Here is a 15,650-nt window from a genome sequence, read left to right as displayed (position 1 = left end):
TTATTTCAAATTAAATTATTTAAGTAATCGACAGCAAGGTGATAAAAGCATTTCGTGGGGGGTTGTGACTCTCAAATGTAGTATAATAAACTAGCTGGAGCTGAAGGGAGGAGATCGCTCACATTCAAGATAGCATGCCAACAAAGGACCAACAAGAACTACTAGACCAACCATCCTGCCTACACTGGGCCAATGTTGAGTCATAAAGCTGATCGGCTTACATCTTATAATCAAATCGGTGCCCGAAATATTTCGTGCCAGCTCAGGTTAATCGTTTCATCCATAAAATACCCATCACAATTGTCCTAAGCTGAAGGAATGATTTATTTTGCCCAAATAATAGACCAAAGCAAAGATATTCAGTGTTCTTTGAGAAAAGACAAAAAAACAAATCAAACAAATAAAGCTGGAGCCAGAGAGTGCTTAGCTTGCTTGCTGGAAAAAATATTTCAATTATTTAAATTGTTAATTGATCATCAAAACATTTGCATATAATTGTTTTGGTAATCAAAAAAATGGATTAATCAACAAGTCATTGAAGCTCTTGAGCTTCAATGAAAAGCTGCTGCTTTACATATATCGCTCTATACTGTATACCACAATTAAACTGAGGTTAATGCAATGTAGTTTGTGGTGTTCGTGCATTAAGAATACATTCAGACATTGATATCTGAAGACTTAGGCACATAAAACATAAATATCTTCATGGATATGTACTTTATCTGATTGTTTTGTAATGTACATGAATCAACCCTTTAATATTTGCAAGTCATCTGGTACTTTGTCTCTTTACAGCCTAAACTAAAGCTCTGTTTAGGTGCCATGATAACAAAGACTTGCCAACACTTTCACACCAGAAAGTAAACAACAGTCCCCACTAAATAGGCTTCCAGTTTGTCAGGGGGAGAGACTGGTGACTTTCATGCCATCTGGTGACCTCCTCAAAGCAACTAAGAGGCATTTCTCCAGTGGCAGGCATACATACAAGATAGCACCTCTGTATTATTGGTTATATCTCTGTGGGTGTCCTTCAGCCCAATTTAGGTCACTCTCTCCACTGTGTTATACAAATAAAATTACACACAGATTGCAATTCAATCGCTATTTCTCCGCTTGGCAAATTGCTATGAGACCAGGAGAAATTGAAAAAGCTGGCAAGGTCTCAGGTACCTGACAGTGACTGTGACTATGATGAAGTATCCTCCTGTTACCACTGTTGACTTTGCCAAATATCAGAGATCTCCACAGTCTCCACCCCATGCTCAGCACCCGCCAGCTTTATAAACAGAAAGGATCTGGAGCCAATACCTCTATACGTAACACCAACAGACCGGCCTGTAGGATCTTGCCTCTCCAAATATCTTGCTGAGAGGTTACTTCATATTCATGTTCAGTTTTGCTCCTGTCTTGATTTTGAGATTTCGATAGCACATCTCTTCCAGGCGTCAGTGGCTTGGAGCACACTCTTGCAAATTGGACCGCTAACCTGTTCACAGAAAAGTTGTGAAAGCCAACAATCACTGGCAACTGCTGGTGTTAAAAAACACAGGAAGTGTAAAAAAAAAAAAACATTAAAATGAGTCACAATAAAATAAAAATATATATAATTGAAAATGATTCATGCAATATGTTTAAAGTTAAATGAAAATTCAGTTTGATACAAAATCATATATCCTTACATTCCAGAGTTTGCTTTGACATGTTTACTTTGGTATAAATTGCAATTACCAAAGAGAAGTTGTTTTTTTTTGATAGTTCTGTAGGCTACAGAACAATGATGTGCACCGGTCAGCGGCGCACAACAGAAGCTGACAGCTCGTCTCCTAGCAATGGTGGCTCTCGTATGTCAATTGCCACGGGAGATGCTCATCCAGAAGCTTGAAGCTTCAGACTCTGTTTCCACAAACATGTCAAAAAACGGTTTTACTCTGTCTTGGAAAATGGAAAAATATTCACAATCGCAGCAACATCATCATAGTTTATATTTCCTTACCCTAAACATCAAGAGAATTCCAGTTCCATATTAATTGGGTTTGAATCAGATGTTTATTCAAAGCTGAAAATTCTTCACTCAGCTTATAATATTTGGCTCATACATCTTAGACTGAACACAGCGCACAAACATACAACCTGCATGTCAAACATACACTAACCTGCTCAAACACAGTTTAACAGCTAAACTCAGAGGGAGAGACAGGCTATGACAGAAGTAAAGTGGTTATCTGAGATAAGAAATGTCTATCCTTCAACCAAAAATCATATTTCTCACTCCATATTTTATCGGTGGGTAACACCTGTTCCAATAACAACAAGTTAAACAGATACAGACACATAAGGGATATTCATGCCAATATCCTTTTAGACTCAGGGCAGGAAAATGAAGCCACACTGTACAGTATATGGTATCCCATTTAAAATCACACTTTGATGTGTAAATGTGTGTAAAGTCACATGGTGATAGTAAACAGTCTTCCTCTCTCTGTAAACACCTGTGCGTAACTACTGCTTCCTTAAAAACCAGAATTACCACAGGTGGCAATTTAATCTAATCCCACCATCACTGATTTTCAAATCTGAATGTAAACACCCTACATTCATCCACCAAAGCAAGAGCAGAGAAAATCTGCAGGTCACTTGAATCAATGGTAATGTCCCCTTCAGTGTCCATCGATCATTTCAAACCACTCCCTTCGCTTGGGGACATTTTGGTGTTTTGACAAGCCTCACTAGACCGAGCATCCTGTGTTTAAGGCGCGAAAGCCTATGTTTATGTGGCTGCTGGCAGACTAGGCCCTGAACTACATGTGGCATGGAAACCCGATCCATTTATCTTTTGGATTGTGAAGATGCATCTGACCTTGCTGCCCTGAGGAAATGTTGATAAAGCTTTTTACTCGAGAATCATGGTTGATAGCATTCACTTTGCTCTGGAGCTTCTATGTTACAGATCAGCTCACATGTGGGTTGCTATGGTAGAATGTGTTGTGGCTTGAAATTGGATATTTCTCAGTGGTGTTTTTCATGGCAATACGATTTTATGTTTTGAGAGTCATTAAATTAACTGTGTAACTCTTTAAAGATTAAAGACACACTAAAAAACATTGTCTGCAGCTACTGAATTGTGCAAATGTAATTTACACATTTTCATGATAAAATACACTGTGATTATATTATACTGCACAGCACGTTAGCTCTCATATGATCCTATGCTTCCTAATGTATATGTTGTAACACTGCTACTTGTCATGCAGTGGCCACATCTTCCATAAATGACATAAGAAAGGAAATATGATAAAAGAGGTCAGAGATCACAGTGTCAAGACTGAGGCTCCATCTCTACTTCTCTCTGCATCCTCGCTCCTAGTTCCCTAACCTCTCCCCGAGGTCTCTCATAGCGGGACCTATGGTGGTTAAGTACTCTCAAAACCTACGCACATGAAAACCAGACTCGTGAGTGGAAAACCATCCTTGCAAGGGAATATTTTTTGCCCTGCATGCACAAAGGTGGTTCTGCAAGCACAGGGCTGTGACAAGCACAAGCTCCACCCTCCCTACACACTCGCAACTGCTCAACACTTGCTTGCTTATCAAGTTGACTTTTGAAACTTTGAAGGCTGGATGGAATAGAAAGTGGATGATTTCTTTTGTTTGTTTAATGGTAGCTGGCAAACAGCTTTCAGGTACATTACCACCACCTTCTGGATTGAAGTGTGGATTTGAATGGTTACTATACTATTTCATCAAATTCTCCAGTTTAGTCATGTGTTCTGAAAATTGCTCCATACCCTGCATCATCTGAACTTATCTACCTAGTGTCATGTGATCCTTTGCGGTGTAATTTTAAGCGTCTGTCTTTCTTGTTGATATCTAGGACAGTATAAAATTGTATGCTCCGTCTCCTGTAGTCCACAATTTTCACATCTTCCCATAGCTTATTCATTATGTTTAATGTACTGTTCAGACTGGTGTGACCAAACCTCGTCCTTGATCTAACATCCTCCTCCTTTTTATTACTATTGCTTCCTCTCATTTCTCCCACTTTTCCTTGAATGCTGTAGTATCACCAGCCCTTATTTCCTCCATCCCGCTGTTCCTGCCATTCATTTTTAATTTCTGATTTGATGATATGTTTAACTTCAGTCTTGCTATATTCTATGACCATAATTATTTCTCTTTCTCCTGTTGCTCCTTTTGCATATTTATCTGCCAGCTCCAACCACACCAATATGTGCAAGAATCCACATGAATTTAATTTCTAATCCTGCTCTCTTAATTCTGAATATTGTATTAACTATGTCAAGAACCGTGTCTTGCCTTGTATCTGACTGCATGTATTTAATACTTGTTAGTGCACTACTGGAATCAGAACCTATAAAAACTTTGACTTCCTTTGGTTTGACTTCCTCTATCAAACTTAGACCTAAAATGGTTGTTCTCCCAGTCTCTGACTGTGACAGTGATCAAACCAAACAGCTAATCAAAGGTCATGGTTAATATGAAAAGTGACCAATCAAAGTAGAGACATCAGCCCTACCTCTAAACTTTCAAAAGTCAACTTTACGAGCAAACAAGAGTTGAGCATTTGCAAGATCGTAGGTAAGGTTGAGCCCGCGCTCCTCACAGCCCCGTGCTTGTCGGACTGCATTTGTGCATGCAAAGCAGAAATGCTCCCTTGCGATGATGCCTTTCTGCTCGCAGATACTCTACTGCATGTGCTCGCACAGCAGAAATGCTTCCTCTTGAGGATGATTTTCCAATTGCCGATACTGTTGTTCCACGTTGCATACATCACTCACCTATTTTAGCTGTTACCCATTGTCTCATTAGTCCCTGCTTATTAGAGCCATTGTTTTTCAGTCAGTTACTGCTAGATTCAATCAGCATTTCCATCCATCAAATCAAAAAGTGGTGTAAACTGTAAAAACACAGTTGAAATATCACAAAAAGGTTTTAATGCCTGGTTGAGGCAGGAGAGTTGGTGTATATCAATAAAAATGTAAAATGTGAAAATAAATCACGGTGTACATGAAGCATTTGATTTTAAATGATGTTTTATTGTATTGTGGCCCTGCATGAGCTGTGTGTTTCAATTTAACTGAAATAAACATCACTCAAGCTTCTACCTAAGACAGCAAATGGCAGCATAAAAAACATAAGATCACGAGGAACAATGAGGAGACTGCAATGTTTCTCAAAAAACATGAAGTCTATGTTTCCATCATTTCATCAGTTGTTCCACTTTAAAAAAAAAACTCTTTAGTTTTTAATTATGTCATGTTGTTGTGCTCTCTTCTTCTCCAATGGTTTATTGTGACACCAACAACTGTTATCTCCATTATCCTGGCATAGTTAAGCATTATTCATTATGCTTATTTACTACGCCCTGATGGATCCTGACCATGTAACAGCAGCAGTGAACAGGCGGTGGGAGAATTTCTTTGAGGTGCTTTTTAGGATTCGTTTTTATATGAGTGCTACAAGCTAACCATTGATAACATTGTTAATATTTTATAAAGATGATGAGATGTCACTGCTCATGAAGGTTTACAGGTCTGATTAATTAATGATATGAACACTATAAGTAGCCCCACAGCCATGTAACCATTACACATAATGATAGCTGTTCTGGTGCTATTGGAGAACCTTGTTGATGCTACCCAGCTGAGGAAACTGCCTTTCATCTTTCCTGTTTGTTTCATTGACAGGTCTGAAGACTGATAGAAGAGGCGGCATACTGATATGAAAGCGGCTGGTTCAGGGTGTGTCTTTATCCATTTATGGCTAATTGCAGGATAATGGAGCTTGTGCACATGTCCCTAGTTCCACAATGCACAGCTTTACAATTCTGACAGAAAAAAAAGCTTATATCTGTCTTTGTGGGTGCACACAGTTTTAATAATTAATCTATACGGTGCTATTCATCTGGCCTCTGGACATCTAGGACAAAGTATTACTTGTGTAGCTAAGTGCCCATACAAATCCACTCTGACTCATCACTCTCCTTCACTACACGTTTACTTCAGTGTTAACCTAAATATGAAAAACTCCATCCTAGTTCCTAAGTTTGGCCACCAGCTGTCCCCTACAGCGACAAATGGAGTATCCGGCATGCTTAATTGAGTTACTGTCAAGCTAGATGCAAACTCATCTTTTTCTTCTCTTATCATCCTGAGTCCCACAAGCCTCTCTCTTGTCCATTCTGCATCAATTCCAACAATGTGACATCAACTTCCCTGCCTCCCTGCTATAACAAGATCATGTCCCGTGTGGAACAAAAGTAAATTTGTAATAGTGACCCTGGCGATAATCCTCCCAATTACGTATACATCTCATCCTCTTGAGTCTTGGCTGCTCTGCAAATCATTTGAAAAGTGCTGACATGTTCATGATCACATCCTGCTGTTTCAGTTTGGGTTCAGTCTTCCCTCTGATAACAATCCTGACAAGTGCCACTAAAAAAACAGCTGAAAATTATTGTCTGTTATATGTTGATCTTATTTTATCAGTTTCTAAATGTAAAAAGCTTTAAATATAGTCTTGAAAAGCAAGGTCATTAGAAGTGATTAAGATCTCCAGCAATCATCCCGGTGTTCTCTTGCTGTTTGGACTGTAGATGAGCTAGGTGGTTGAGCGGGGAGCAGGGATCCAACATTAGCACCATGCAGAGCAGCAGCACTCTGATTTACAGTTCCCAGGGCTGGTGATTGAGGAGAGCATTACGTCACAGCTGATAGATCAGAGAGTCTTACAGCAGAGTGGAGCTCCATCAACTGCTGCTGACAGTAACGTTAGTGCTGACAACCAAGGAAAATGGATTTATTAAAAAAAACACAGATACTCTATGCACGGACACAAAATAGGAAGAGAGCTTACACACAAACATACACATGCACTCTAAGACATACTGAGTGTATGTGTGCTGTACAGGCACATAATTCTTGAGTGCGAACACCCACATTCAATAATGCATATATGAAGACATTATTTGAGTAAAACTTAGTGAATATCTGTGACAATAAATGCTAACAGGCAAAGCAAAAGCAGGAGCACTTTAAGCTGTCAGTCTACAGTATTTTTATGTTAGTTAATGTATTGGATTTTGTTTTTTTTGTTGGTGTGTGAGTTTACATTGGTTTCCTCATGCAGTATGTGTGATTTCCTCTAAATTACACAAACTCTTCTTGATATGGGCATGATATACACAGTGTATCATTTTAGTGCTATTCGTTTATTGGATATATCGTATGTTTTATTTGCGACGTCTTTTGGGTAAAATACAACAAATGCTGTCACCATTGCATGAAATAATTGCCAAATGTGTATTATTTTCTGCCTATATTTTTGTCTAGTAATGTACTTGTGACCTGCCTAAGGTGTACATTGCCTCTCACCCAATGCATGCTGGGATATACTCCAGCCCCTTGTGAACCTGTAGAGGATAAGCTGTATAGAGAATGGATGAACAGATGGATGGATGTTTCATCCTGATGCATTAACTCATTACTCACTCAGATACCAGGAAAGGCTTTGATGCATTAGTCTAAAACGACTCTTAAAATAGTTGCACCAGAAAAACATTTGCAAAAAGTATTCAAGTTCATGCTTTATTTAAAATACACCTGTACACCTGAAAACCTTGATTTTCCAGCGACCCACGGCTGCAGTTATATAATAACTCGCTGCACTGAATTAATGCATGATTTGGACACAGTTATTAACATGGAATGACAAATTTCTCAAACCTCTAATGCACTTATAGGACTGAAAAGTCATTTCCATTAATCTGCTGATCATGAACATCTATACATATTGGTTTTGAAGCTGAGCATTAAATGAACTATAAAGGTTTTTAATTCTTAATTCTAATTTGTATTACTTTCAATATATTATGGTGTTAAACCATTACCAGAACAAACACATTTTCATATAATTTACACTGTGAAGTGAATTTATCCTGGAACCTCAGCAACCAATCCAACTTTGATCTACCCAGCAACAACAGCAGAGATGCAAAGTGCTATAGGCCCTGCATACCAACTACTTATCAACAAAAATGCTAATGTGACCTTTAATATTAGAAACAAAATTATGAATGATATTCAAATTCAATAGCTGGCAGACACAAAACATATTCTCTCATTTGATGGGGACCTACAGCTCTCACTCCGTGAGTAGGGCAGGTTAATCCCAGTTAGTCTGTTTGAGAAATACCAACGAGTCACCGACTTAACAAAGGCAGACAAATGTAGATGAGTTATAATACCAGTGCTTGCTCAGACATGCCACTTCATTAGTAGACACCGTGCAGAGCACACTGCTTTGGTGTTACTTCCACTGAGAGATGAGAAATGTTGTGTATCCTCTAAGCTCCAGCATTTACTGGTACCACTGCTTTACCAGTTGGCACATTTAAGTTTTGTTTGTAAAGAAAAAGGTAAACAGTAACACAAAGATGGGGTTCATCAGACACGGAAAACACAATCAAATTTTGCAATCTGTATATAACATAATTGTGAAACCGTCATAAGGTGTTTATATATTGGATGTATTTGTACCATGTTAAGCCATTATTTTACTGTTGAAAGAGCTGATGCTCTAGCAAGGCACATCAGTCACAGTTTACACATTTTATGTTGTATTGCTCTGTTAGCAGAAAATCTAAAGAACCTGCAAACTACATTTGGTGCAATGTCGTGATTCATAGGACAAGGTGATTGCATTTTGGTGCAGATTTAGGACATAAAAATATTTATATATTGAACACTTTTGATATTTCCTCACGTACTGCTACATTTAAAACTGTTCATCCCTAATACACAGTAATTGTCTTTTCAAGCTTCTATAGAGTATTAGTATAATGTTGGTCTAATTTAAAATAAGATCATATTTATAATCTATGTAAAATATGATTCATTATTGTATTTGTGTTGAGCTCTTGCAGAAGTGAGTGAAGCTCCAGGCCACTTATAAACAGCCTCACGACTCCATATACTGCTGGCCGGTTTAAACTCTAACAATGCATCAAGTTTTATGAGCTCATCAAAGGTTCCGCATGTAAAATCTTACACTGCAAACTTAGTGGGTACTGGCAGAACGACGCAGCCTTTATAAGTATGTGGTGTTATCAAAAGAGCACAGTCCCTCTGAAATGCAGAGCAGTTAAACACAAAATGTAAATGTTTAATAAAAACTGTACCTACAGATTCTTAGTACGTGTCCTGTTACTTTATAATTCTGCAAGTGTTATTGACCCCAAAACAGAAGGAAATAACATGTGGAATAAAAACTATTTGGTTCTTGAAGTTGTAACATACAGTAATTTGCATTTTGTCATTTGAAATTATTTTCTTCACACAATACAAAAAAGTTCATCTCCACATCTCTCTTTGACGATTCGTTATTAATTACTTACCAGCAGGAAGTACACATCCACATACTCTCCACCCACACACACACACACACACACACACACACACACACACACACACACGCGCACACACACACTCACACTGACACACATGCATGTTCAACAAAAGACTTTTATGCTGCTAAATGTTAAAAATGTAATTGAGATATTTTTTGGGGGGAAGGAACTGGTCACATTTCTAATTAGCTTTCACAGCTGCAGTGCAAAAGCGATAAAGGAGTCCCTTCAATTTTCTTTAATCAGATGGTTAGAGCACAAAGACTGTCTGATAAGGATTATTCCTAAGACGTTTCGATGATGACAGGCTGTGTGTAATGTACATTTGCAGGACAGTATGTGCTTATTAACACTAATCTACAGACTTCCTAAGGATATTAGATGGGAGACTCATTCAAACATATGTCACCCTAAATAGATTTGGGGGAGAGCCACTCTGAACCCACAGATAACAGGTGTGTAAATAGATCTTTACAGTTTTACAAATCTATAGTTTTACATATCAAGTATGTTTTTAGCATTTCTAGCCTCATAAGGGTGCTACTTTTTCTTTTGTCTTGAGCAAACTCTTTTCCATCCCATCCAGGCTGGGAGTGATGAGCCCTACTATCCAGATTGAGGTGAGAGCAGGGTTGGTCTCCTGCCTCCAGCACCATCTGCTCCAAAGGGACACTTTTAGACGTGCTGAATAGACAATACTGTACTTGCAACACAGACGGTGATTATCAGAGCCATGACATCATCAATACAGCAGGGGCAAAGGGACGGTTAACTATTTTAGAGAGGATTGGCCATGCACCAAGCTTATACACTATCAGTGCATCCTAAAAGCCGATTTACACGTGGAAGGATTTTTGGGATTTTTCCTCATTAGACTACAGTAAGACATACTGTAGCACTAAAATAGCCAGGATGAGTTATATTATTCCCCCTCACATAAGCTCACGTTGGAAACAACCACTGCCTGGAGAGAGAAAAATGACTTTCGAGATACTTGATCAGAGAAGCAGCCTGACCTTTGAACCAAGGAACGAGAGAAACCCAGCCTCAAAGGGAGAGAGGAGTAGGGTATTGACTGAGGGGAGAGGCAGGGCTGCAGTAAGTGGGATCTGAGGTGGGAGTTTCCGTGTCAGTGGGCTCATCTTACAGCCTCCCTGATGGACTACGGTGACGTCCCCCAGAGTCCAGATGGGATTCAGTGGTCAGCTCAGTGACAGCTGGTGAAGGGTGGTCAGACCTCATGCATAATGGAGGCTCAGCAGACCACACCACAACCTGACTGCCGCACTGATGTGGAAGTAGTTCTATCTCAGTGTCAATACTGTAGGGTTACTGGCATATTAACTGCTGTTTTGTGCTGATACCGCCCCATGAGTAATAACATCTTACCATCCATGTTAAGATTTTGACAGGGCAACACAAATTTGAATAAAGTTTTAACTTCCAATTGCTAACTTACCACCAATTGCCGATTCAGTTAAAGCAGAATCTCTTAATCACTTTATTTGCAGGTCAAACTTAAAGTGAGCCCATACAAATTGTGTATAATTATTACTCACGGCACAAAATAAATGTGTATGTGCAAAACTAAAAAGGCCTACAGTAGGTCAAAGTTAAACCTGGAAGTATGTGAAGACTCTCAAGGGGCCACACATTTTGGGACTGTAATGTTTGTTAAGTTAATCAGTTAAGAAGTGCACAACACAGCCATGGATGACAAATGAAAAATATTCTAAAGGTTGTTAATTAACATGCCACATTTCTTTATTCTGTCATCTCTTTAGTTTTGACAAAGGAGAGCCATAATATTGTGATTCCAACTAAAGCTTTGCAGTGATATATCCTTCATGAATATTCCTGCAAACATAACATCTAATCTAGTTAATCGAATTTTGAAAAATATTCTGTATTATAATTGTACTTTAAGTTTTACACGCTGTAATTATATAGGATTTATGTGTTAGGTTTATGGATATATTTTACTTATTTATATGTTTTATCCATTTTGTTTTATTTATTTTATTTTCAATTCTGTGCATTCGATCTGTTACTTGACTGCCAGACACATATTTCCCCCAGAGGAAAAAGAAGATGAAGTTAAATGGTGAAAGGTAATAATTCTACAGTCTCCCTTTATTTACTACTTATTTCCTCTTCTAAATAAGTTTTCTAACTCCGGGGTTTGTATAAAACCTCTGCTTGTCTGACTGCTCATGTACCGTCCTGCTGGGCTTCTTTTTAGGCGTGTGAATGTATTCACAGATCTTAGCATTTAAGTTGAAGAGTACAATATCTAAAACCACAAACAAATGATCCAGACTGTTAGAAAGCGGAATTTCCCTTTAAGAAACCTGGATACACTACTTTATTGGGTATGAGCAGGTACTCTCAGAGCTTTATATTTCCAGGCCCGAGTCCTCGGTTGTCAATGTGTTGAGAAATCAACTCTACCAGCCATTCTGTTGTGAGTGGACACACTGCAGTACATCACCTCAATAAGTCATCCCAGCCCTCGTAGGCAGCCACCACGACTAGCGACCCGACCCCCTTCCCCCGACACAGCAGCGAGAAAGTGCTTACCTAGGAGAAAAAGACAGAGAGGACATTAAATCAGAGAGCATAATATTCTAGTGAGCAGCGGACTCGGTTTCACAGATTAGCCAATCTCCTCTGCACAGTGTACTGCCATGGAGTTTTAACCCTCTCTAGCTTCAATTGAAATGGAGAGAAGGGAGATTATCCCATATATTCTGGTGTTCAGCATTTTTTAATGTGTCTAAACAGGGACAGTAATGCAGGTCAATACATGTGTGTTTCTCTGGGAACAATTGGAGTTTATCAAGAATATGAGAAAACTTAACTAGAAGAATTTTAATCATGACTAAGATGGCAAAGACTGTTGATCTGCTATCTTATTTTCCTAATTCTTCACCAAGCAGGAACAACTATGGTAAGCCCAAGGAGAGGAATGAAAGAAAAAGAGAGTAGTTTGCAGGGAGTCTGTGCTCTAAGCTGAGAGGGATTCAGTCCTGCATTCAGTCCACAGCCCTGTGTGAAGTGTTTTTCACTCCGCTCGGTCAAAAGACAAGGATGTCTTCCAGTGCCGGATGTTACATCACACAGCTTGATTCTTCACACTCTCTTATCCATTTCTCGGCTTATTTGTACCCATTTAAGGGACATCACAACCCTCCACCAAGCCAAGCAGGCACAGAAACAAGGCTAATGAACAATAGGAGGAAGGATGCTGAACGACTACTGAGAGAAAATAAATGGAGATGCATGTCGTGTGTGGAGAACCTCAGTGAATGGGATCTTGATCAATCAAGCACCTACTGTTGGCACAAGTGGTTATTTTGCCTAAAAGATGACAACAAATGTGAACCACATTTAACTGTCTGGAGCCATAAATTATGCAAACCTCTGACATAAGGGTTCCAGAGAGGAAAAATATTGAATGAATTCATAAAGAAAATATCAATCAATGCTGTAGAACAGTAGAAATATATATATATATGTGAGGCATTCTGTGGAAGGAATAAGAATGAAACATTGCTGTTAGCTTTGCATTGCTGTTAGCTTTGGAATATATGTGATAGGGTTAAGTTAGCTGGGTACCCAGTTGGCTGATCAGGGTTAATCAATAAAAAAAGGCCTCCACCTTTCATTCTATTGGACTGTGGACCCCAGGTGCTCTTGAGATGGTCTTTTCTCTCTTTTTTAAATTGGCTGAGCTGTGACAGCCAATAGAGCAGGACAAAGATCCACTCACAGACAGACTAACCCACACAAAGCCTGGGAGACATGAGGCCACAGTACATTGTCTAGACTGCTACTGATAATCAGTCAAAATGCATTGGTGGGTCAGTAAGTTCATGGTTGTCCACCTTAGTGGGTCTCCCTCGGTGGGAGCCGGCCACTGCCCATTCAATAACATAAACATCAGCTTTCAGTCAGTCTGAAAGGACAATCTCAAATGCAAGCCAGCTTTTCACGTTGTATTTACCCTGAAATAATAAAATAACTATCACTGATTTCCACAACTTCATTGTACATGAACGTTATCCTTCCACGTCAGCGTTTATTCCAATGCTTTCACTGTTAATGTCAATAATAACTGTCAATACTTCACAAGGCAACCCTAACACTGTTGTTCAGTGGCCTTGATGGGACAACCAAAGAACCCTTTGCAGTGTTCGGAGCAAATATTATTTCCAGCCTTACAAAGACCTATCAGCCATGAATTTGCAACAGCTGAGCAAACCTGGCTACCAAGGTCACAACTTTAACAAAGTTATACAAGTGCAGATATCTGCAGACTCCAACTGAAGCCCATAAATACAGTACTACTGATAATATATGATATATGATATATGATATATGGTAAAAAAAAAACTGCTAGACAATATATATTTGTCTACATTAGAGATTTTTGCACATCATTTATACAGCTATGACTTTAATATATGTGGTTGTAATACACTACTGTGATTTAATTCTTAGGCATTTTGCATAAATGCGGTGAAGTACCTTAATTCACAAGATTTTTAATTGACTGAAATGTTTAATTTCTGGCACAAAAAAAACCCAAAACAAAACAAAAACTACAAGACGTTAATCATGATGAAAATAGAAGTCCTCATGGTCAAAATTATTAAGACACTGAGGATACTCAAAAGGAAGGTGAGACACAGGGTCATGTGCTATATCAAATCAAAATTATGTGAAAATAAGAGATAGTGAATCCTAATTATCAGATTATCTCTCAAAATTAAAAGATGAAAAGTCAAAATGTTGACTGTGTCTTATATTATTATTCATCTGAGGGCAGAGGTGAGGGCCTCAGAATGACTTTAATCAGACTCGAATAATAGATTTGAGGACTTAAGACTCATTTGACTAAGATTGATAAAAGACTCAACTTGACATTTTTTATTAAATATGTGTGTTTTTCTAGATATTGAAAAGTTATGTGTTGTCTTTGAAATGTGACTGGGTGATTTCTAGTGCAATGTGTGATCCATGCTTCTTATGTTGATATAAATGGCTCATTCTAAGCTAATGAAAACACAACAATTCTTATTTTCAAGTGACTATACACTAATTAAAACATACTTATAAATATGATATTTCATTGCTACCAAGTCCATTCTAGATACCTCTAAATTCTACAAACTGCACCTTGAAGTAGGAAAGCAATGACACAGAAGCACCTTAGACAGATGTGTTAATAGGCCCAGGAGAAATGGTGTAACTCTTCTAAAAGGAAGCCAGGTCAGGAGGTTTAATATTGTGATGTAATGTAAATGTTTTGAGTTGTACTTCTGTTATCACGTTAGAGCCTTTTAGAACTATAGTGTTATATTGTAATTTCACTCTCCATGGTTGTTCATTTAGGAGGCTTGTTATTGGTTTCCATAAAATGTCAAATATAAGTAAGATTTAAGGTTTAAGCAGGCTGCAAACGTTTTCCTTAGTGTTATAAAAAAAATCAACTTTTCATGATGTAGAAAATGGGGCAGATTTTCAGCAAGGACAGTAACTTGGGACTTGCTTGAGACTTGAAGGTTAAGACCTGAGACTTGCTTGTGACTTGTACATGTGTGACTTCTTCCCACCTCTGTCTGAGGATAATGAAGGCAAAGCAATTCTGTCTGTTCAATTAAAAAGCCAGATTTGTCAGGTAAGACCACTGATTAACAATAAATCATCTCATTAAACAATTAACCTCAACCCTAAAACAATTACTTTGTGATTCTAGGTGACATTCCCAGCTGCATTGTGTTTATTCTATTTAAATACACATACAGCATTTACAATTTAATCAATACAATATGTAAACGTGTGAATGACACCATAGAAACGGCTCTGGAGTCTAGATAAACTGACACTCTGGTGAGAAGCTGCATTCAATTGAAGTAAAAAAATTTCCTCAGGCAGTGTTATGCAAAATATGCCTCTGAACCCTATCGATATTGCCCTCAGTTTTGAACTGATGACTTTATGCTTGCCCAGGGTTGTCAATCCAGCGCATACATTTACAATTTACTCCTGTGTCAAAAACAAAGACATGAAGAGAAAATAACAATCTGAAGTTGAATAATTTCACCGTGAGACAAGGGCATGGAAGCAATACTGAGTGGCATGGGAGAGATGGCACTGTGTTTGGGCACTGTGCAGCATTTTAAACCACCAAAGCAGCTTCATTATTATAGAAGGTTTCTCT

At 38.4% G+C, this 15,650-nt stretch overlaps 1 protein-coding gene across 2 annotated transcripts in view; it reads right to left on the bottom strand.

The window, feature by feature from the left end:
- cadm1b (cell adhesion molecule 1b) overlaps positions 1–15,650 on the bottom strand; it is a 140,385-nt gene that overhangs the window by 82,111 nt on the left and 42,624 nt on the right. The window contains exon 1 of one of the 2 annotated variants that reach the window (XM_053320094.1): positions 11,916–12,006. The exons of the other annotated variant lie outside the window; for it this stretch is intronic. The gene's annotated coding sequence lies outside the window, so the exon portion shown is untranslated. Of the gene's footprint in view, positions 1–11,915; positions 12,007–15,650 lie in introns of those variants that run through there. 2 annotated transcript variants of the gene reach the window in all.

This window comes from Scomber japonicus, chromosome 6 (genome assembly GCF_027409825.1).
Source record: "Scomber japonicus isolate fScoJap1 chromosome 6, fScoJap1.pri, whole genome shotgun sequence".
Classification (NCBI taxonomy): Eukaryota; Metazoa; Chordata; class Actinopteri; order Scombriformes; family Scombridae; genus Scomber; species Scomber japonicus.
Note: the sequence above shows the minus strand (reverse complement) of the source record. Positions and strands in the feature narration are given on the sequence as shown.